At 62.4% G+C, this 22380-nt stretch overlaps 6 pseudogenes; all 6 read left to right on the top strand.

Annotated features, from left to right (window-relative positions):
- Positions 1 to 1012: 1012 nt before the first annotated feature.
- On the top strand, positions 1013 to 1132 carry LOC142870190 (uncharacterized; annotated as a pseudogene).
- Positions 1133 to 4949: 3817 nt separating this feature from the next.
- On the top strand, positions 4950 to 5069 carry LOC142870189 (uncharacterized; annotated as a pseudogene).
- A 3822-nt stretch (positions 5070 to 8891) lies between these two features.
- Positions 8892 to 9011, top strand: LOC142870188 (uncharacterized; annotated as a pseudogene).
- A 3823-nt stretch (positions 9012 to 12834) lies between these two features.
- LOC142870152 (uncharacterized) lies at positions 12835 to 12953 on the top strand (annotated as a pseudogene).
- A 3830-nt stretch (positions 12954 to 16783) lies between these two features.
- LOC142870151 (uncharacterized) lies at positions 16784 to 16902 on the top strand (annotated as a pseudogene).
- A 3820-nt stretch (positions 16903 to 20722) lies between these two features.
- Positions 20723 to 20842, top strand: LOC142870187 (uncharacterized; annotated as a pseudogene).
- The last annotated feature ends 1538 nt before the right edge of the window (positions 20843 to 22380 follow it).

The raw sequence follows: 22380 nt of genomic DNA, 5'->3' as shown, positions 1-22380 counted from the left end.
CTCTCAGGGGCAGACTCTGATCCGGGCGGGCTACCGGTGTCTCTGTTTGCTCCTTTCTTTCTTCCACTTCGGGAAAGGCTTCCTTACTGGGTGTGGAAATCTCCTATGCCTTTCCTCGCCTATTCTGTCAGCTCTAAAATTCTCTTTCGGTTGCCACCCTCACAGATGGATTAGGAAACTCTTTGCGGTGCACTCATTAGTGAAATGACCTCAATGACGCTGGAATCCAATATCTAATGGCCGATTTTTAGCGAGTCCACACGCCAGGGTGGTTGGGGTCCAGTGCAGCCCCGGCCAGGCCCAGGCCCCTTGGACTGGGCCACAGGAGGACACAGAGGAGGGTCCCGGCCCCCACGGTAGCGGTGCGGGCAGTTCTCCAAGGGCTTGGGTGTTTTCCAGAGGGAGGAGATGGAGGGGACTGATTTCTTCAGCGCCCCACAAACCACACCACCCCACCCATGGGACACATCCCGAGAGAGAGAGACGCCCCATACACTGGCTCCCCTCCCCCGTGCGCTGTGCCCCAGCCCTGGCCCGGGGGAATAGGCGGCCGCCGGGCCACAGGGTGGGGGGCGCAGCTGAAAGGGGTTGTGGGGGAGGGCCGCCCCTGGCTGGGGTCAAAGGGCGAGCGCCCCGCCCCTCCCGCCCGTGCGCAGTCTGCGGCCCCGGCGCGCTGGGGGTGGGGGGCGGGGAGGTGAAGGAGGCCAGGCGAGGAGAGGAGGGGGGCTTGAAGGTCTCCACCTTGGCGGGTCCAGCCGTGGAGGCGCATCTTGTGTGAGTGTGAGTGAGTGAGTGAGTGTGAGTGTGAGTGTGTGTGTGTACAGAGACAGCCCCCAACCCCGGCCCGCCGCTCCCTGCCCGCCCCGCCTGTCACCCCCCGTCCCTCGGAGCCCGCGGGACCCGGCCGGCGAACTCAACAGGCCCGACCCGGCGCGGGGCCTGGGGCGGGAGGAGGCGGCGGGGAAGCGCAGAGAGGCTCGGCTTCTTGAGCGGGGCAGGGGCGCCCTCCGCCGTCCACGGCCACACCACCCCGAACGCGCCCGATCCCGTCTGGTCTCGGAAGCTAAGCAGGGTCGGGCCTGGTTAGAACTTGGATGGGAGACCGCCCGGTGTATACCGGGTGCCGTAGGCTTCTTCTTTTCTTTTTTTGCCTCTGGTTCTGTCGCGTTTCTGGGAGTGCGGGGGCGGCCCGGGGTGGGGGTGACCCCCACCCTCAGCGCCCGCCGCGGTGCCTGGCGCCCCAGCCCGCGCCGTTGGGCCTCCTCTTGTCCCGAGCCGTGACACCGCCGCCACGCGGCAGCATGCGTGGCTTCTGGACAGTCAGGTCTCAGACCAAAGGTCTGCTCTGTGGGAGCCGACACGCTGGAGGAAACCTTGAGAGTCTGAGAGGGGAGGGAGTTCCAGAAGAAGGCCAGGATGTCATTTTGAGGGAGTATGTGACCAGAACTCCTCCCGTTGCTTTTGGGGTTCTATGGGCTACACGTAGGAATCTTTGGTGGTGGCACCTGATGTTCGGGGATCCGGAGTCACACCCAGACCTGCTCCACAGGCCTCCTTTTACTTTTCTCTTCGGATTCATTTTTTTTTTTTTTTTTTTTTGAGACAGAGTCTCGGTTTGTTGCCCAGGCTAGAGTGAGTGCCGTGGCGTCAGCCTAGCTCACAGCAACTTCAAACTCCTGGGCTCGAGTGATCCTTCTGCCTCAGCCTCCAGGGTAGCTGGGACTGCAGGCATGCGCCACCATGCCCCGCTAATTTTTTATATATATATCAGTTGGCCAATTAATTTCTTTCTATTTATAGTAGAGACGGGGTCTCGCTCTTGCTCAGGCTGGTTTTGAACTCCTGACCTTGAGCAATCCGCCCGCCTCGGCCTCCCAAGAGCTAGGATTACAGGCGTGAGCCACAGCGCCCGGCCGGATTCATTATTTTTAAAAAGTGTCTCTTATCTCTATTATTGCATTTTCTTTTCTCTCTCTTTTCAAGCAGATGATGGGAGTCCAAGTATTAAGGTGACATGTGTTGCCCGTGCCCCCCTCCCCCCCCCGTGTTCTTATTCATTTACCTCTCATGTTGTTCCAGCATATTGTGGGGGCACCAATGTTAAGGTCGGGTGCGTTGCCCTCTCCCAGCCTCCCCCCTCGGGTCAGAGCTTCAAGTGCGCCCATCCCCCAGTCGGTGCGTACCCACCCCATTCCTAATGGATGTGTATGCCCATCCCCTCCCCCCACCCGCCCGACACCCACCCGAAGAAGGTGATTCCTCTGTGTCCACTTAGGTGTCCATCGGTTCGTACCCATTTGCTGGTGAGCGCGAGCACGTGGTGCTCGTGTGTCCATTCTTGGGATACTTGGCTTACTGGAACGGGTTCCAGCTCTGGCCAGGAGAACCACGAGAGGTGCCCCCTCACCGCTGCTCCTCATAGCCGAACAGCACTCCGTGGTGTCCACGCGCCACATTTTATTTACCCACTCGTGGGTCGATGGGCACTCGGGTGGCTTCCAGGTCTTTGCGATTGTGACTTGTGCCCTGACACTAACCCTAACCCTTACCCAGCCCGTCTCCTCCACGGCCCCTGCCTGACTGACTCCTTCCCGCCCGGCCTATCACCTGTCACCGTCCTCTGCCCCTGCCTGACACGCTCGTCCCCGCCCGGGCCGTCACCGTCCTCGGCCCCTGCCTGACGGGGCTCCTCCGTCGCCTGGGCCTTCCAAGGGCTTGGTGTGGACGCTGGTTCCAGGACGCCCTCCCAGGAACCCGGTAGCAGGGCGGCCGCAGCGTCTCGTGCAACCCAACCGTCCGCCGGCTGGCCGCCGTCGCTAAGTGGCCTGCGGGGGACGTGCTCCCGCTGTGCCGTGGGGGCCCAGCCTGGTGTCTTCTCTGAGGCCCCGCGGCTGCCGCTCCCCGCAAGGGGATAGCCGCGGAGGTGGGGACCGCCTCCTCATGGGGACGTATACCCAGCTCTCCACGTCGGATTCCGGGGCTCTCTGTCCTGCCAGAAGGCCCAGCTGGCCTGCGGGTCCTTAGAGTGGCAAAAACATCCGAAAACTGAGATTGAGGGTCCGGTGGGTGTCTGCACTTTTGTGCTGGGCACCCCAGGGAGGCCCGGGGGCTGGCTGGACAACGTGGTCTGCTGGGCTGGGGGGGGGGTTTGGAGGAGCAACTGATGCCCTTTGCACTTTGGGTAGCAAGTGTCTGAGGTGTCTCTGGGCCCTGTGCCATGTGGGGGCGGGGGCGGGGGCGGGGTGGGAGGAGGAGGAGGAGGAGGAGGAGGAGGAGGTGGGAAGGGCCGTGGCCTGCAGTGGTGTTCCCCGGGGTGGCACAGCATGTGGCTTCTTCCACAGGCTGCTTGGCCTGGGCTCCCTGCACCTGGGCCTTTGGAGGACTGGCCCTGTGCTTGCCAACACTTCCTGCAGGGACCCAGAGCTGGGAGGTTGCATCTCTCAGCCCTGGGTCGGGCAGAGCCCCAGCGGGCCATGCCCACAACCTCTCTCAGCAGGGGTCCCCCAGAAGGCTCCTTTGGGACCAGGATTCTCTTGCGGGTGACTCTTTAAGGTCTGGCCCCTGGATGGAGGGGCACCAGGAGTAGAGGAGCAGGAAGGGGAAGGGGGTGGCCATGCGAGGGGACACTTTCAGGCCAAGTCCCAGCTTCAGTCTGATCCTCCTGGGAACCCCGGGGTGGACATCACACCTCCTGGTTGCCCCGCTCTGAGACAAGGAGCCGGGCTTCGCATTCCCACAGCAGCCAGTCGTGGGCTGAGGACACCTGGGGCGTTGGGAACTCCCTGGCTTCTCCTTGGCTTAACATCTGGAGCTGCTTGTGAATTGTGCCGCCACACACACCCGAGTGCAGGTGTCTTCTGCACAGACTGCGGGCCTCGCTCTTCTGAGTGCCGCTAGCTCGCGACCCACCCACGGGTGAACCTGGTCAGGGTACTTTCTCTCAGGGGCAGACTCTGATCCGGGCGGGCTACCGGTGTCTCTGTTTGCTCCTTTCTTTCTTCCACTTCGGGAAAGGCTTCCTTACTGGGTGTGGAAATCTCCTATGCCTTTCCTCGCCTATTCTGTCAGCTCTAAAATTCTCTTTCGGTTGCCACCCTCACAGATGGATTAGGAAACTCTTTGCGGTGCACTCATTAGTGAAATGACCTCAATGACGCTGGAATCCAATATCTAATGGCCGATTTTTAGCGAGTCCACACGCCAGGGTGGTTGGGGTCCAGTGCAGCCCCGGCCAGGCCCAGGCCCCTTGGACTGGGCCACAGGAGGACACAGAGGAGGGTCCCGGCCCCCACGGTAGCGGTGCGGGCAGTTCTCCAAGGGCTTGGGTGTTTTCCAGAGGGAGGAGATGGAGGGGACTGATTTCTTCAGCGCCCCACAAACCACACCACCCCACCCATGGGACACATCCCGAGAGAGAGAGACGCCCCATACACTGGCTCCCCTCCCCCGTGCGCTGTGCCCCAGCCCTGGCCCGGGGGAATAGGCGGCCGCCGGGCCACAGGGTGGGGGGCGCAGCTGAAAGGGGTTGTGGGGGAGGGCCGCCCCTGGCTGGGGTCAAAGGGCGAGCGCCCCGCCCCTCCCGCCCGTGCGCAGTCTGCGGCCCCGGCGCGCTGGGGGTGGGGGGCGGGGAGGTGAAGGAGGCCAGGCGAGGAGAGGAGGGGGGCTTGAAGGTCTCCACCTTGGCGGGTCCAGCCGTGGAGGCGCATCTTGTGTGAGTGTGAGTGAGTGAGTGAGTGTGAGTGTGAGTGTGTGTGTGTACAGAGACAGCCCCCAACCCCGGCCCGCCGCTCCCTGCCCGCCCCGCCTGTCACCCCCCGTCCCTCGGAGCCCGCGGGACCCGGCCGGCGAACTCAACAGGCCCGACCCGGCGCGGGGCCTGGGGCGGGAGGAGGCGGCGGGGAAGCGCAGAGAGGCTCGGCTTCTTGAGCGGGGCAGGGGCGCCCTCCGCCGTCCACGGCCACACCACCCCGAACGCGCCCGATCCCGTCTGGTCTCGGAAGCTAAGCAGGGTCGGGCCTGGTTAGAACTTGGATGGGAGACCGCCCGGTGTATACCGGGTGCCGTAGGCTTCTTCTTTTCTTTTTTTGCCTCTGGTTCTGTCGCGTTTCTGGGAGTGCGGGGGCGGCCCGGGGTGGGGGTGACCCCCACCCTCAGCGCCCGCCGCGGTGCCTGGCGCCCCAGCCCGCGCCGTTGGGCCTCCTCTTGTCCCGAGCCGTGACACCGCCGCCACGCGGCAGCATGCGTGGCTTCTGGACAGTCAGGTCTCAGACCAAAGGTCTGCTCTGTGGGAGCCGACACGCTGGAGGAAACCTTGAGAGTCTGAGAGGGGAGGGAGTTCCAGAAGAAGGCCAGGATGTCATTTTGAGGGAGTATGTGACCAGAACTCCTCCCGTTGCTTTTGGGGTTCTATGGGCTACACGTAGGAATCTTTGGTGGTGGCACCTGATGTTCGGGGATCCGGAGTCACACCCAGACCTGCTCCACAGGCCTCCTTTTACTTTTCTCTTCGGATTCATTTTTTTTTTTTTTTTTTTTTGAGACAGAGTCTCGGTTTGTTGCCCAGGCTAGAGTGAGTGCCGTGGCGTCAGCCTAGCTCACAGCAACTTCAAACTCCTGGGCTCGAGTGATCCTTCTGCCTCAGCCTCCAGGGTAGCTGGGACTGCAGGCATGCGCCACCATGCCCCGCTAATTTTTTATATATATATCAGTTGGCCAATTAATTTCTTTCTATTTATAGTAGAGACGGGGTCTCGCTCTTGCTCAGGCTGGTTTTGAACTCCTGACCTTGAGCAATCCGCCCGCCTCGGCCTCCCAAGAGCTAGGATTACAGGCGTGAGCCACAGCGCCCGGCCGGATTCATTATTTTTAAAAAGTGTCTCTTATCTCTATTATTGCATTTTCTTTTCTCTCTCTTTTCAAGCAGATGATGGGAGTCCAAGTATTAAGGTGACATGTGTTGCCCGTGCCCCCCTCCCCCCCCCCGTGTTCTTATTCATTTACCTCTCATGTTGTTCCAGCATATTGTGGGGGCACCAATGTTAAGGTCGGGTGCGTTGCCCTCTCCCAGCCTCCCCCCTCGGGTCAGAGCTTCAAGTGCGCCCATCCCCCAGTCGGTGCGTACCCACCCCATTCCTAATGGATGTGTATGCCCATCCCCTCCCCCCACCCGCCCGACACCCACCCGAAGAAGGTGATTCCTCTGTGTCCACTTAGGTGTCCATCGGTTCGTACCCATTTGCTGGTGAGCGCGAGCACGTGGTGCTCGTGTGTCCATTCTTGGGATACTTGGCTTACTGGAACGGGTTCCAGCTCTGGCCAGGAGAACCACGAGAGGTGCCCCCTCACCGCTGCTCCTCATAGCCGAACAGCACTCCGTGGTGTCCACGCGCCACATTTTATTTACCCACTCGTGGGTCGATGGGCACTCGGGTGGCTTCCAGGTCTTTGCGATTGTGACTTGTGCCCTGACACTAACCCTAACCCTTACCCAGCCCGTCTCCTCCACGGCCCCTGCCTGACTGACTCCTTCCCGCCCGGCCTATCACCTGTCACCGTCCTCTGCCCCTGCCTGACACGCTCGTCCCCGCCCGGGCCGTCACCGTCCTCGGCCCCTGCCTGACGGGGCTCCTCCGTCGCCTGGGCCTTCCAAGGGCTTGGTGTGGACGCTGGTTCCAGGACGCCCTCCCAGGAACCCGGTAGCAGGGCGGCCGCAGCGTCTCGTGCAACCCAACCGTCCGCCGGCTGGCCGCCGTCGCTAAGTGGCCTGCGGGGGACGTGCTCCCGCTGTGCCGTGGGGGCCCAGCCTGGTGTCTTCTCTGAGGCCCCGCGGCTGCCGCTCCCCGCAAGGGGATAGCCGCGGAGGTGGGGACCGCCTCCTCATGGGGACGTATACCCAGCTCTCCACGTCGGATTCCGGGGCTCTCTGTCCTGCCAGAAGGCCCAGCTGGCCTGCGGGTCCTTAGAGTGGCAAAAACATCCGAAAACTGAGATTGAGGGTCCGGTGGGTGTCTGCACTTTTGTGCTGGGCACCCCAGGGAGGCCCGGGGGCTGGCTGGACAACGTGGTCTGCTGGGCTGGGGGGGGGGGGTTTGGAGGAGCAACTGATGCCCTTTGCACTTTGGGTAGCAAGTGTCTGAGGTGTCTCTGGGCCCTGTGCCATGTGGGGGCGGGGGCGGGGGCGGGGTGGGAGGAGGAGGAGGAGGAGGAGGAGGAGGAGGTGGGAAGGGCCGTGGCCTGCAGTGGTGTTCCCCGGGGTGGCACAGCATGTGGCTTCTTCCACAGGCTGCTTGGCCTGGGCTCCCTGCACCTGGGCCTTTGGAGGACTGGCCCTGTGCTTGCCAACACTTCCTGCAGGGACCCAGAGCTGGGAGGTTGCATCTCTCAGCCCTGGGTCGGGCAGAGCCCCAGCGGGCCATGCCCACAACCTCTCTCAGCAGGGGTCCCCCAGAAGGCTCCTTTGGGACCAGGATTCTCTTGCGGGTGACTCTTTAAGGTCTGGCCCCTGGATGGAGGGGCACCAGGAGTAGAGGAGCAGGAAGGGGAAGGGGGTGGCCATGCGAGGGGACACTTTCAGGCCAAGTCCCAGCTTCAGTCTGATCCTCCTGGGAACCCCGGGGTGGACATCACACCTCCTGGTTGCCCCGCTCTGAGACAAGGAGCCGGGCTTCGCATTCCCACAGCAGCCAGTCGTGGGCTGAGGACACCTGGGGCGTTGGGAACTCCCTGGCTTCTCCTTGGCTTAACATCTGGAGCTGCTTGTGAATTGTGCCGCCACACACACCCGAGTGCAGGTGTCTTCTGCACAGACTGCGGGCCTCGCTCTTCTGAGTGCCGCTAGCTCGCGACCCACCCACGGGTGAACCTGGTCAGGGTACTTTCTCTCAGGGGCAGACTCTGATCCGGGCGGGCTACCGGTGTCTCTGTTTGCTCCTTTCTTTCTTCCACTTCGGGAAAGGCTTCCTTACTGGGTGTGGAAATCTCCTATGCCTTTCCTCGCCTATTCTGTCAGCTCTAAAATTCTCTTTCGGTTGCCACCCTCACAGATGGATTAGGAAACTCTTTGCGGTGCACTCATTAGTGAAATGACCTCAATGACGCTGGAATCCAATATCTAATGGCCGATTTTTAGCGAGTCCACACGCCAGGGTGGTTGGGGTCCAGTGCAGCCCCGGCCAGGCCCAGGCCCCTTGGACTGGGCCACAGGAGGACACAGAGGAGGGTCCCGGCCCCCACGGTAGCGGTGCGGGCAGTTCTCCAAGGGCTTGGGTGTTTTCCAGAGGGAGGAGATGGAGGGGACTGATTTCTTCAGCGCCCCACAAACCACACCACCCCACCCATGGGACACATCCCGAGAGAGAGAGAGACGCCCCATACACTGGCTCCCCTCCCCCGTGCGCTGTGCCCCAGCCCTGGCCCGGGGGAATAGGCGGCCGCCGGGCCACAGGGTGGGGGGCGCAGCTGAAAGGGGTTGTGGGGGAGGGCCGCCCCTGGCTGGGGTCAAAGGGCGAGCGCCCCGCCCCTCCCGCCCGTGCGCAGTCTGCGGCCCCGGCGCGCTGGGGGTGGGGGGCGGGGAGGTGAAGGAGGCCAGGCGAGGAGAGGAGGGGGGCTTGAAGGTCTCCACCTTGGCGGGTCCAGCCGTGGAGGCGCATCTTGTGTGAGTGTGAGTGAGTGAGTGAGTGTGAGTGTGAGTGTGTGTGTGTACAGAGACAGCCCCCAACCCCGGCCCGCCGCTCCCTGCCCGCCCCGCCTGTCACCCCCCGTCCCTCGGAGCCCGCGGGACCCGGCCGGCGAACTCAACAGGCCCGACCCGGCGCGGGGCCTGGGGCGGGAGGAGGCGGCGGGGAAGCGCAGAGAGGCTCGGCTTCTTGAGCGGGGCAGGGGCGCCCTCCGCCGTCCACGGCCACACCACCCCGAACGCGCCCGATCCCGTCTGGTCTCGGAAGCTAAGCAGGGTCGGGCCTGGTTAGAACTTGGATGGGAGACCGCCCGGTGTATACCGGGTGCCGTAGGCTTCTTCTTTTCTTTTTTTGCCTCTGGTTCTGTCGCGTTTCTGGGAGTGCGGGGGCGGCCCGGGGTGGGGGTGACCCCCACCCTCAGCGCCCGCCGCGGTGCCTGGCGCCCCAGCCCGCGCCGTTGGGCCTCCTCTTGTCCCGAGCCGTGACACCGCCGCCACGCGGCAGCATGCGTGGCTTCTGGACAGTCAGGTCTCAGACCAAAGGTCTGCTCTGTGGGAGCCGACACGCTGGAGGAAACCTTGAGAGTCTGAGAGGGGAGGGAGTTCCAGAAGAAGGCCAGGATGTCATTTTGAGGGAGTATGTGACCAGAACTCCTCCCGTTGCTTTTGGGGTTCTATGGGCTACACGTAGGAATCTTTGGTGGTGGCACCTGATGTTCGGGGATCCGGAGTCACACCCAGACCTGCTCCACAGGCCTCCTTTTACTTTTCTCTTCGGATTCATTTTTTTTTTTTTTTTTTTTGAGACAGAGTCTCGGTTTGTTGCCCAGGCTAGAGTGAGTGCCGTGGCGTCAGCCTAGCTCACAGCAACTTCAAACTCCTGGGCTCGAGTGATCCTTCTGCCTCAGCCTCCAGGGTAGCTGGGACTGCAGGCATGCGCCACCATGCCCCGCTAATTTTTTATATATATATCAGTTGGCCAATTAATTTCTTTCTATTTATAGTAGAGACGGGGTCTCGCTCTTGCTCAGGCTGGTTTTGAACTCCTGACCTTGAGCAATCCGCCCGCCTCGGCCTCCCAAGAGCTAGGATTACAGGCGTGAGCCACAGCGCCCGGCCGGATTCATTATTTTTAAAAAGTGTCTCTTATCTCTATTATTGCATTTTCTTTTCTCTCTCTTTTCAAGCAGATGATGGGAGTCCAAGTATTAAGGTGACATGTGTTGCCCGTGCCCCCCTCCCCCCCCCCGTGTTCTTATTCATTTACCTCTCATGTTGTTCCAGCATATTGTGGGGGCACCAATGTTAAGGTCGGGTGCGTTGCCCTCTCCCAGCCTCCCCCCTCGGGTCAGAGCTTCAAGTGCGCCCATCCCCCAGTCGGTGCGTACCCACCCCATTCCTAATGGATGTGTATGCCCATCCCCTCCCCCCACCCGCCCGACACCCACCCGAAGAAGGTGATTCCTCTGTGTCCACTTAGGTGTCCATCGGTTCGTACCCATTTGCTGGTGAGCGCGAGCACGTGGTGCTCGTGTGTCCATTCTTGGGATACTTGGCTTACTGGAACGGGTTCCAGCTCTGGCCAGGAGAACCACGAGAGGTGCCCCCTCACCGCTGCTCCTCATAGCCGAACAGCACTCCGTGGTGTCCACGCGCCACATTTTATTTACCCACTCGTGGGTCGATGGGCACTCGGGTGGCTTCCAGGTCTTTGCGATTGTGACTTGTGCCCTGACACTAACCCTAACCCTTACCCAGCCCGTCTCCTCCACGGCCCCTGCCTGACTGACTCCTTCCCGCCCGGCCTATCACCTGTCACCGTCCTCTGCCCCTGCCTGACACGCTCGTCCCCGCCCGGGCCGTCACCGTCCTCGGCCCCTGCCTGACGGGGCTCCTCCGTCGCCTGGGCCTTCCAAGGGCTTGGTGTGGACGCTGGTTCCAGGACGCCCTCCCAGGAACCCGGTAGCAGGGCGGCCGCAGCGTCTCGTGCAACCCAACCGTCCGCCGGCTGGCCGCCGTCGCTAAGTGGCCTGCGGGGGACGTGCTCCCGCTGTGCCGTGGGGGCCCAGCCTGGTGTCTTCTCTGAGGCCCCGCGGCTGCCGCTCCCCGCAAGGGGATAGCCGCGGAGGTGGGGACCGCCTCCTCATGGGGACGTATACCCAGCTCTCCACGTCGGATTCCGGGGCTCTCTGTCCTGCCAGAAGGCCCAGCTGGCCTGCGGGTCCTTAGAGTGGCAAAAACATCCGAAAACTGAGATTGAGGGTCCGGTGGGTGTCTGCACTTTTGTGCTGGGCACCCCAGGGAGGCCCGGGGGCTGGCTGGACAACGTGGTCTGCTGGGCTGGGGGGGGGTTTGGAGGAGCAACTGATGCCCTTTGCACTTTGGGTAGCAAGTGTCTGAGGTGTCTCTGGGCCCTGTGCCATGTGGGGGCGGGGGCGGGGTGGGAGGAGGAGGAGGAGGAGGAGGAGGAGGAGGAGGTGGGAAGGGCCGTGGCCTGCAGTGGTGTTCCCCGGGGTGGCACAGCATGTGGCTTCTTCCACGGGATGCTTGGCCTGGGCTCCCTGCACCTGGGCCTTTGGAGGACTGGCCCTGTGCTTGCCAACACTTCCTGCAGGGACCCAGAGCTGGGAGGTTGCATCTCTCAGCCCTGGGTCGGGCAGAGCCCCAGCGGGCCATGCCCACAACCTCTCTCAGCAGGGGTCCCCCAGAAGGCTCCTTTGGGACCAGGATTCTCTTGCGGGTGACTCTTTAAGGTCTGGCCCCTGGATGGAGGGGCACCAGGAGTAGAGGTGCAGGAAGGGGAAGGGGGTGGCCATGCGAGGGGACACTTTCAGGCCAAGTCCCAGCTTCAGTCTGATCCTCCTGGGAACCCCGGGGTGGACATCACACCTCCTGGTTGCCCCGCTCTGAGACAAGGAGCCGGGCTTCGCATTCCCACAGCAGCCAGTCGTGGGCTGAGGACACCTGGGGCGTTGGGAACTCCCTGGCTTCTCCTTGGTTTAACATCTGGAGCTGCTTGTGAATTGTGCCGCCACACACACCCGAGTGCAGGTGTCTTCTGCACAGACTGCGGGCCTCGCTCTTCTGAATGCCGCTAGCTCGCGACCCACCCACGGGTGAACCTGGTCAGGGTACTTTCTCTCAGGGGCAGACTCTGATCCGGGCGGGCTACCGGTGTCTCTGTTTGCTCCTTTCTTTCTTCCACTTCGGGAAAGGCTTCCTTACTGGGTGTGGAAATCTCCTATGCCTTTCCTCGCCTATTCTGTCAGCTCTAAAATTCTCTTTCGGTTGCCACCCTCACAGATGGATTAGGAAACTCTTTGCGGTGCACTCATTAGTGAAATGACCTCAATGACGCTGGAATCCAATATCTAATGGCCGATTTTTAGCGAGTCCACACGCCAGGGTGGTTGGGGTCCAGTGCAGCCCCGGCCAGGCCCAGGCCCCTTGGACTGGGCCACAGGAGGACACAGAGGAGGGTCCCGGCCCCCACGGTAGCGGTGCGGGCAGTTCTCCAAGGGCTTGGGTGTTTTCCAGAGGGAGGAGATGGAGGGGACTGATTTCTTCAGCGCCCCACAAACCACGCCACCCCACCCAACCCCACCCATGGGACACATCCCGAGAGAGAGAGACGCCCCATACACTGGCTCCCCTCCCCCGTGCGCTGTGCCCCAGCCCTGGCCCGGGGGAATAGGCGGCCGCCGGGCCACAGGGTGGGGGGCGCAGCTGAAAGGGGTTGTGGGGGAGGGCCGCCCCTGGCTGGGGTCAAAGGGCGAGCGCCCCGCCCCTCCCGCCCGTGCGCAGTCTGCGGCCCCGGCGCGCTGGGGGTGGGGGGCGGGGAGGTGAAGGAGGCCAGGCGAGGAGAGGAGGGGGGCTTGAAGGTCTCCACCTGGGCGGGTCCAGCCGTGGAGGCGCATCTTGTGTGAGTGTGAGTGAGTGAGTGAGTGTGAGTGTGAGTGTGTGTGTGTACAGAGACAGCCCCCAACCCCGGCCCGCCGCTCCCTGCCCGCCCCGCCTGTCACCCCCCGTCCCTCGGAGCCCGCGGGACCCGGCCGGCGAACTCAACAGGCCCGACCCGGCGCGGGGCCTGGGGCGGGAGGAGGCGGCGGGGAAGCGCAGAGAGGCTCGGCTTCTTGAGCGGGGCAGGGGCGCCCTCCGCCGTCCACGGCCACACCACCCCGAACGCGCCCGATCCCGTCTGGTCTCGGAAGCTAAGCAGGGTCGGGCCTGGTTAGAACTTGGATGGGAGACCGCCCGGGAATACCGGGTGCCGTAGGCTTCTTCTTTTTTTTTTTTGCCTCTGGTTCTGTCGCGTTTCTGGGAGTGCGGGGGCGGCCCGGGGTGGGGGTGACCCCCACCCTCAGCGCCCGCCGCGGTGCCTGGCGCCCCAGCCCGCGCCGTTGGGCCTCCTCTTGTCCCGAGCCGTGACACCGCCGCCACGCGGCAGCATGCGTGGCTTCTGGACAGTCAGGTCTCAGACCAAAGGTCTGCTCTGTGGGAGCCGACACGCTGGAGGAAACCTTGAGAGTCTGAGAGGGGAGGGAGTTCCAGAAGAAGGCCAGGATGTCATTTTGAGGGAGTATGTGACCAGAACTCCTCCCGTTGCTTTTGGGGTTCTATGGGCTACACGTAGGAATCTTTGGTGGTGGCACCTGATGTTCGGGGATCCGGAGTCACACCCAGACCTGCTCCACAGGCCTCCTTTTCCTTTTCTCTTCGGATTCATTTTTTTTTTTTTTTTTTTTGAGACAGAGTCTCGGTTTGTTGCCCAGGCTAGAGTGAGTGCCGTGGCGTCAGCCTAGCTCACAGCAACTTCAAACTCCTGGGCTCGAGTGATCCTTCTGCCTCAGCCTCCAGGGTAGCTGGGACTGCAGGCATGCGCCACCATGCCCCGCTAATTTTTTATATATATATCAGTTGGCCAATTAATTTCTTTCTATTTATAGTAGAGACGGGGTCTCGCTCTTGCTCAGGCTGGTTTTGAACTCCTGACCTTGAGCAATCCGCCCGCCTCGGCCTCCCAAGAGCTAGGATTACAGGCGTGAGCCACAGCGCCCGGCCGGATTCATTATTTTTAAAAAGTGTCTCTTATCTCTATTATTGCATTTTCTTTTCTCTCTCTTTTCAAGCAGATGATGGGAGTCCAAGTATTAAGGTGACATGTGTTGCCCGTGCCCCCCTCCCCCCCCCCCCGTGTTCTTATTCATTTACCTCTCATGTTGTTCCAGCATATTGTGGGGGCACCAATGTTAAGGTCGGGTGCGTTGCCCTCTCCCAGCCTCCCCCCTCGGGTCAGAGCTTCAAGTGCGCCCATCCCCCAGTCGGTGCGTACCCACCCCATTCCTAATGGATGTGTATGCCCATCCCCTCCCCCCACCCGCCCGACACCCACCCGAAGAAGGTGATTCCTCTGTGTCCACTTAGGTGTCCATCGGTTCGTACCCATTTGCTGGTGAGCGCGAGCACGTGGTGCTCGTGTGTCCATTCTTGGGATACTTGGCTTACTGGAACGGGTTCCAGCTCTGGCCAGGAGAACCACGAGAGGTGCCCCCTCACCGCTGCTCCTCATAGCCGAATAGCACTCCGTGGTGTCCACGCGCCACATTTTATTTACCCACTCGTGGGTCGATGGGCACTCGGGTGGCTTCCAGGTCTTTGCGATTGTGACTTGTGCCCTGACACTAACCCTAACCCTTACCCAGCCCGTCTCCTCCACGGCCCCTGCCTGACTGACTCCTTCCCGCCCGGCCTATCACCTGTCACCGTCCTCTGCCCCTGCCTGACACGCTCGTCCCCGCCCGGGCCGTCACCGTCCTCGGCCCCTGCCTGACGGGGCTCCTCCGTCGCCTGGGCCTTCCAAGGGCTTGGTGTGGACGCTGGTTCCAGGACGCCCTCCCAGGAACCCGGTAGCAGGGCGGCCGCAGCGTCTCGTGCAACCCAACCGTCCGCCGGCTGGCCGCCGTCGCTAAGTGGCCTGCGGGGAACGTGCTCCCGCTGTGCCGTGGGGGCCCAGCCTGGTGTCTTCTCTGAGGCCCCGCGGCTGCCGCTCCCCGCAAGGGGATAGCCGCGGAGGTGGGGACCGCCTCCTCATGGGGACGTATACCCAGCTCTCCACGTCGGATTCCGGGGCTCTCTGTCCTGCCAGAAGGCCCAGCTGGCCTGCGGGTCCTTAGAGTGGCAAAAACATCCGAAAACTGAGATTGAGGGTCCGGTGGGTGTCTGCACTTTTGTGCTGGGCACCCCAGGGAGGCCCGGGGGCTGGCTGGACAACGTGGTTTGCTGGGCTGGGGGGGGGGGTTTGGAGGAGCAACTGATGCCCTTTGCACTTTGGGTAGCAAGTGTCTGAGGTGTCTCTGGGCCCTGTGCCATGTGGGGGCGGGGGCGGGGGCGGGGTGGGAGGAGGAGGAGGAGGAGGAGGAGGAGGAGGTGGGAAGGGCCGTGGCCTGCAGTGGTGTTCCCCGGGGTGGCACAGCATGTGGCTTCTTCCACAGGCTGCTTGGCCTGGGCTCCCTGCACCTGGGCCTTTGGAGGACTGGCCCTGTGCTTGCCAACACTTCCTGCAGGGACCCAGAGCTGGGAGGTTGCATCTCTCAGCCCTGGGTCGGGCAGAGCCCCAGCGGGCCATGCCCACAACCTCTCTCAGCAGGGGTCCCCCAGAAGGCTCCTTTGGGACCAGGATTCTCTTGCGGGTGACTCTTTAAGGTCTGGCCCCTGGATGGAGGGGCACCAGGAGTAGAGGTGCAGGAAGGGGAAGGGGGTGGCCATGCGAGGGGACACTTTCAGGCCAAGTCCCAGCTTCAGTCTGATCCTCCTGGGAACCCCGGGGTGGACATCACACCTCCTGGTTGCCCCGCTCTGAGACAAGGAGCCGGGCTTCGCATTCCCACAGCAGCCAGTCGTGGGCTGAGGACACCTGGGGCGTTGGGAACTCCCTGGCTTCTCCTTGGTTTAACATCTGGAGCTGCTTGTGAATTGTGCCGCCACACACACCCGAGTGCAGGTGTCTTCTGCACAGACTGCGGGCCTCGCTCTTCTGAATGCCGCTAGCTCGCGACCCACCCACGGGTGAACCTGGTCAGGGTACTTTCTCTCAGGGGCAGACTCTGATCCGGGCGGGCTACCGGTGTCTCTGTTTGCTCCTTTCTTTCTTCCACTTCGGGAAAGGCTTCCTTACTGGGTGTGGAAATCTCCTATGCCTTTCCTCGCCTATTCTGTCAGCTCTAAAATTCTCTTTCGGTTGCCACCCTCACAGATGGATTAGGAAACTCTTTGCGGTGCACTCATTAGTGAAATGACCTCAATGACGCTGGAATCCAATATCTAATGGCCGATTTTTAGCGAGTCCACACGCCAGGGTGGTTGGGGTCCAGTGCAGCCCCGGCCAGGCCCAGGCCCCTTGGACTGGGCCACAGGAGGACACAGAGGAGGGTCCCGGCCCCCACGGTAGCGGTGCGGGCAGTTCTCCAAGGGCTTGGGTGTTTTCCAGAGGGAGGAGATGGAGGGGACTGATTTCTTCAGCGCCCCACAAACCACGCCACCCCACCCAACCCCACCCATGGGACACATCCCGAGAGAGAGAGACGCCCCATACACTGGCTCCCCTCCCCCGTGCGCTGTGCCCCAGCCCTGGCCCGGGGGAATAGGCGGCCGCCGGGCCACAGGGTGGGGGGCGCAGCTGAAAGGGGTTGTGGGGGAGGGCCGCCCCTGGCTGGGGTCAAAGGGCGAGCGCCCCGCCCCTCCCGCCCGTGCGCAGTCTGCGGCCCCGGCGCGCTGGGGGTGGGGGGCGGGGAGGTGAAGGAGGCCAGGCGAGGAGAGGAGGGGGGCTTGAAGGTCTCCACCTGGGCGGGTCCAGCCGTGGAGGCGCATCTTGTGTGAGTGTGAGTGAGTGAGTGAGTGTGAGTGTGAGTGTGTGTGTGTACAGAGACAGCCCCCAACCCCGGCCCGCCGCTCCCTGCCCGCCCCGCCTGTCACCCCCCGTCCCTCGGAGCCCGCGGGACCCGGCCGGCGAACTCAACAGGCCCGACCCGGCGCGGGGCCTGGGGCGGGAGGAGGCGGCGGGGAAGCGCAGAGAGGCTCGGCTTCTTGAGCGGGGCAGGGGCGCCCTCCGCCGTCCACGGCCACACCACCCCGAACGCGCCCGATCCCGTCTGGTCTCGGAAGCTAAGCAGGGTCGGGCCTGGTTAGAACTTGGATGGGAGACCGCCCGGGAATACCGGGTGCCGTAGGCTTCTTCTTTTTTTTTTTTGCCTCTGGTTCTGTCGCGTTTCTGGGAGTGCGGGGGCGGCCCGGGGTGGGGGTGACCCCCACCCTCAGCGCCCGCCGCGGTGCCTGGCGCCCCAGCCCGCGCCGTTGGGCCTCCTCTTGTCCCGAGCCGTGACACCGCCGCCACGCGGCAGCATGCGTGGCTTCTGGACAGTCAGGTCTCAGACCAAAGGTCTGCTCTGTGGGAGCCGACACGCTGGAGGAAACCTTGAGAGTCTGAGAGGGGAGGGAGTTCCAGAAGAAGGCCAGGATGTCATTTTGAGGGAGTATGTGACCAGAACTCCTCCCGTTGCTTTTGGGGTTCTATGGGCTACACGTAGGAATCTTTGGTGGTGGCACCTGATGTTCGGGGATCCGGAGTCACACCCAGACCTGCTCCACAGGCCTCCTTTTCCTTTTCTCTTCGGATTCATTTTTTTTTTTTTTTTTTTTTGAGACAGAGTCTCGGTTTGTTGCCCAGGCTAGAGTGAGTGCCGTGGCGTCAGCCTAGCTCACAGCAACTTCAAACTCCTGGGCTCGAGTGATCCTTCTGCCTCAGCCTCCAGGGTAGCTGGGACTGCAGGCATGCGCCACCATGCCCCGCTAATTTTTTATATATATATCAGTTGGCCAATTAATTTCTTTCTATTTATAGTAGAGACGGGGTCTCGCTCTTGCTCAGGCTGGTTTTGAACTCCTGACCTTGAGCAATCCGCCCGCCTCGGCCTCCCAAGAGCTAGGATTACAGGCGTGAGCCACAGCGCCCGGCCGGATTCATTATTTTTAAAAAGTGTCTCTTATCTCTATTATTGCATTTTCTTTTCTCTCTCTTTTCAAGCAGATGATGGGAGTCCAAGTATTAAGGTGACATGTGTTGCCCGTGCCCCCCTCCCCCCCCCCCGTGTTCTTATTCATTTACCTCTCATGTTGTTCCAGCATATTGTGGGGGCACCAATGTTAAGGTCGGGTGCGTTGCCCTCTCCCAGCCTCCCCCCTCGGGTCAGAGCTTCAAGTGCGCCCATCCCCCAGTCGGTGCGTACCCACCCCATTCCTAATGGATGTGTATGCCCATCCCCTCCCCCCACCCGCCCGACACCCACCCGAAGAAGGTGATTCCTCTGTGTCCACTTAGGTGTCCATCGGTTCGTACCCATTTGCTGGTGAGCGCGAGCACGTGGTGCTCGTGTGTCCATTCTTGGGATACTTGGCTTACTGGAACGGGTTCCAGCTCTGGCCAGGAGAACCACGAGAGGTGCCCCCTCACCGCTGCTCCTCATAGCCGAATAGCACTCCGTGGTGTCCACGCGCCACATTTTATTTACCCACTCGTGGGTCGATGGGCACTCGGGTGGCTTCCAGGTCTTTGCGATTGTGACTTGTGCCCTGACACTAACCCTAACCCTTACCCAGCCCGTCTCCTCCACGGCCCCTGCCTGACTGACTCCTTCCCGCCCGGCCTATCACCTGTCACCGTCCTCTGCCCCTGCCTGACACGCTCGTCCCCGCCCGGGCCGTCACCGTCCTCGGCCCCTGCCTGACGGGGCTCCTCCGTCGCCTGGGCCTTCCAAGGGCTTGGTGTGGACGCTGGTTCCAGGACGCCCTCCCAGGAACCCGGTAGCAGGGCGGCCGCAGCGTCTCGTGCAACCCAACCGTCCGCCGGCTGGCCGCCGTCGCTAAGTGGCCTGCGGGGAACGTGCTCCCGCTGTGCCGTGGGGGCCCAGCCTGGTGTCTTCTCTGAGGCCCCGCGGCTGCCGCTCCCCGCAAGGGGATAGCCGCGGAGGTGGGGACCGCCTCCTCATGGGGACGTATACCCAGCTCTCCACGTCGGATTCCGGGGCTCTCTGTCCTGCCAGAAGGCCCAGCTGGCCTGCGGGTCCTTAGAGTGGCAAAAACATCCGAAAACTGAGATTGAGGGTCCGGTGGGTGTCTGCACTTTTGTGCTGGGCACCCCAGGGAGGCCCGGGGGCTGGCTGGACAACGTGGTCTGCTGGGCTGGGGGGGGGGGTTTGGAGGAGCAACTGATGCCCTTTGCACTTTGGGTAGCAAGTGTCTGAGGTGTCTCTGGGCCCTGTGCCATGTGGGGGCGGGGGCGGGGGCGGGGTGGGAGGAGGAGGAGGAGGAGGAGGAGGAGGAGGTGGGAAGGGCCGTGGCCTGCAGTGGTGTTCCCCGGGGTGGCACAGCATGTGGCTTCTTCCACAGGCTGCTTGGCCTGGGCTCCCTGCACCTGGGCCTTTGGAGGACTGGCCCTGTGCTTGCCAACACTTCCTGCAGGGACCCAGAGCTGGGAGGTTGCATCTCTCAGCCCTGGGTCGGGCAGAGCCCCAGCGGGCCATGCCCACAACCTCTCTCAGCAGGGGTCCCCCAGAAGGCTCCTTTGGGACCAGGATTCTCTTGCGGGTGACTCTTTAAGGTCTGGCCCCTGGATGGAGGGGCACCAGGAGTAGAGGAGCAGGAAGGGGAAGGGGGTGGCCATGCGAGGGGACACTTTCAGGCCAAGTCCCAGCTTCAGTCTGATCCTCCTGGGAACCCCGGGGTGGACATCACACCTCCTGGTTGCCCCGCTCTGAGACAAGGAGCCGGGCTTCGCATTCCCACAGCAGCCAGTCGTGGGCTGAGGACACCTGGGGCGTTGGGAACTCCCTGGCTTCTCCTTGGCTTAACATCTGGAGCTGCTTGTGAATTGTGCCGCCACACACACCCGAGTGCAGGTGTCTTCTGCACAGACTGCGGGCCTCGCTCTTCTGAGTGCCGCTAGCTCGCGACCCACCCACGGGTGAACCTGGTCAGGGTACTTTCTCTCAGGGGCAGACTCTGATCCGGGCGGGCTACCGGTGTCTCTGTTTGCTCCTTTCTTTCTTCCACTTCGGGAAAGGCTTCCTTACTGGGTGTGGAAATCTCCTATGCCTTTCCTCGCCTATTCTGTCAGCTCTAAAATTCTCTTTCGGTTGCCACCCTCACAGATGGATTAGGAAACTCTTTGCGGTGCACTCATTAGTGAAATGACCTCAATGACGCTGGAATCCAATATCTAATGGCCGATTTTTAGCGAGTCCACACGCCAGGGTGGTTGGGGTCCAGTGCAGCCCCGGCCAGGCCCAGGCCCCTTGGACTGGGCCACAGGAGGACACAGAGGAGGGTCCCGGCCCCCACGGTAGCGGTGCGGGCAGTTCTCCAAGGGCTTGGGTGTTTTCCAGAGGGAGGAGATGGAGGGGACTGATTTCTTCAGCGCCCCACAAACCACACCACCCCACCCATGGGACACATCCCGAGAGAGAGAGACGCCCCATACACTGGCTCCCCTCCCCCGTGCGCTGTGCCCCAGCCCTGGCCCGGGGGAATAGGCGGCCGCCGGGCCACAGGGTGGGGGGCGCAGCTGAAAGGGGTTGTGGGGGAGGGCCGCCCCTGGCTGGGGTCAAAGGGCGAGCGCCCCGCCCCTCCCGCCCGTGCGCAGTCTGCGGCCCCGGCGCGCTGGGGGTGGGGGGCGGGGAGGTGAAGGAGGCCAGGCGAGGAGAGGAGGGGGGCTTGAAGGTCTCCACCTTGGCGGGTCCAGCCGTGGAGGCGCATCTTGTGTGAGTGTGAGTGAGTGAGTGAGTGTGAGTGTGAGTGTGTGTGTGTACAGAGACAGCCCCCAACCCCGGCCCGCCGCTCCCTGCCCGCCCCGCCTGTCACCCCCCGTCCCTCGGAGCCCGCGGGACCCGGCCGGCGAACTCAACAGGCCCGACCCGGCGCGGGGCCTGGGGCGGGAGGAGGCGGCGGGGAAGCGCAGAGAGGCTCGGCTTCTTGAGCGGGGCAGGGGCGCCCTCCGCCGTCCACGGCCACACCACCCCGAACGCGCCCGATCCCGTCTGGTCTCGGAAGCTAAGCAGGGTCGGGCCTGGTTAGAACTTGGATGGGAGACCGCCCGGTGTATACCGGGTGCCGTAGGCTTCTTCTTTTCTTTTTTTGCCTCTGGTTCTGTCGCGTTTCTGGGAGTGCGGGGGCGGCCCGGGGTGGGGGTGACCCCCACCCTCAGCGCCCGCCGCGGTGCCTGGCGCCCCAGCCCGCGCCGTTGGGCCTCCTCTTGTCCCGAGCCGTGACACCGCCGCCACGCGGCAGCATGCGTGGCTTCTGGACAGTCAGGTCTCAGACCAAAGGTCTGCTCTGTGGGAGCCGACACGCTGGAGGAAACCTTGAGAGTCTGAGAGGGGAGGGAGTTCCAGAAGAAGGCCAGGATGTCATTTTGAGGGAGTATGTGACCAGAACTCCTCCCGTTGCTTTTGGGGTTCTATGGGCTACACGTAGGAATCTTTGGTGGTGGCACCTGATGTTCGGGGATCCGGAGTCACACCCAGACCTGCTCCACAGGCCTCCTTTTACTTTTCTCTTCGGATTCATTTTTTTTTTTTTTTTTTTTGAGACAGAGTCTCGGTTTGTTGCCCAGGCTAGAGTGAGTGCCGTGGCGTCAGCCTAGCTCACAGCAACTTCAAACTCCTGGGCTCGAGTGATCCTTCTGCCTCAGCCTCCAGGGTAGCTGGGACTGCAGGCATGCGCCACCATGCCCCGCTAATTTTTTATATATATATCAGTTGGCCAATTAATTTCTTTCTATTTATAGTAGAGACGGGGTCTCGCTCTTGCTCAGGCTGGTTTTGAACTCCTGACCTTGAGCAATCCGCCCGCCTCGGCCTCCCAAGAGCTAGGATTACAGGCGTGAGCCACAGCGCCCGGCCGGATTCATTATTTTTAAAAAGTGTCTCTTATCTCTATTATTGCATTTTCTTTTCTCTCTCTTTTCAAGCAGATGATGGGAGTCCAAGTATTAAGGTGACATGTGTTGCCCGTGCCCCCCTCCCCCCCCCCCCCGTGTTCTTATTCATTTACCTCTCATGTTGTTCCAGCATATTGTGGGGGCACCAATGTTAAGGTCGGGTGCGTTGCCCTCTCCCAGCCTCCCCCCTCGGGTCAGAGCTTCAAGTGCGCCCATCCCCCAGTCGGTGCGTACCCACCCCATTCCTAATGGATGTGTATGCCCATCCCCTCCCCCCACCCGCCCGACACCCACCCGAAGAAGGTGATTCCTCTGTGTCCACTTAGGTGTCCATCGGTTCGTACCCATTTGCTGGTGAGCGCGAGCACGTGGTGCTCGTGTGTCCATTCTTGGGATACTTGGCTTACTGGAACGGGTTCCAGCTCTGGCCAGGAGAACCACGAGAGGTGCCCCCTCACCGCTGCTCCTCATAGCCGAATAGCACTCCGTGGTGTCCACGCGCCACATTTTATTTACCCACTCGTGGGTCGATGGGCACTCGGGTGGCTTCCAGGTCTTTGCGATTGTGACTTGTGCCCTGACACTAACCCTAACCCTTACCCAGCCCGTCTCCTCCACGGCCCCTGCCTGACTGACTCCTTCCCGCCCGGCCTATCACCTGTCACCGTCCTCTGCCCCTGCCTGACACGCTCGTCCCCGCCCGGGCCGTCACCGTCCT

This window comes from Microcebus murinus, chromosome 3 (assembly GCF_040939455.1).
Source record: "Microcebus murinus isolate Inina chromosome 3, M.murinus_Inina_mat1.0, whole genome shotgun sequence".
In the NCBI taxonomy this organism is placed as follows: Eukaryota; Metazoa; Chordata; class Mammalia; order Primates; family Cheirogaleidae; genus Microcebus; species Microcebus murinus.
Note: the sequence above shows the minus strand (reverse complement) of the source record. Positions and strands in the feature narration are given on the sequence as shown.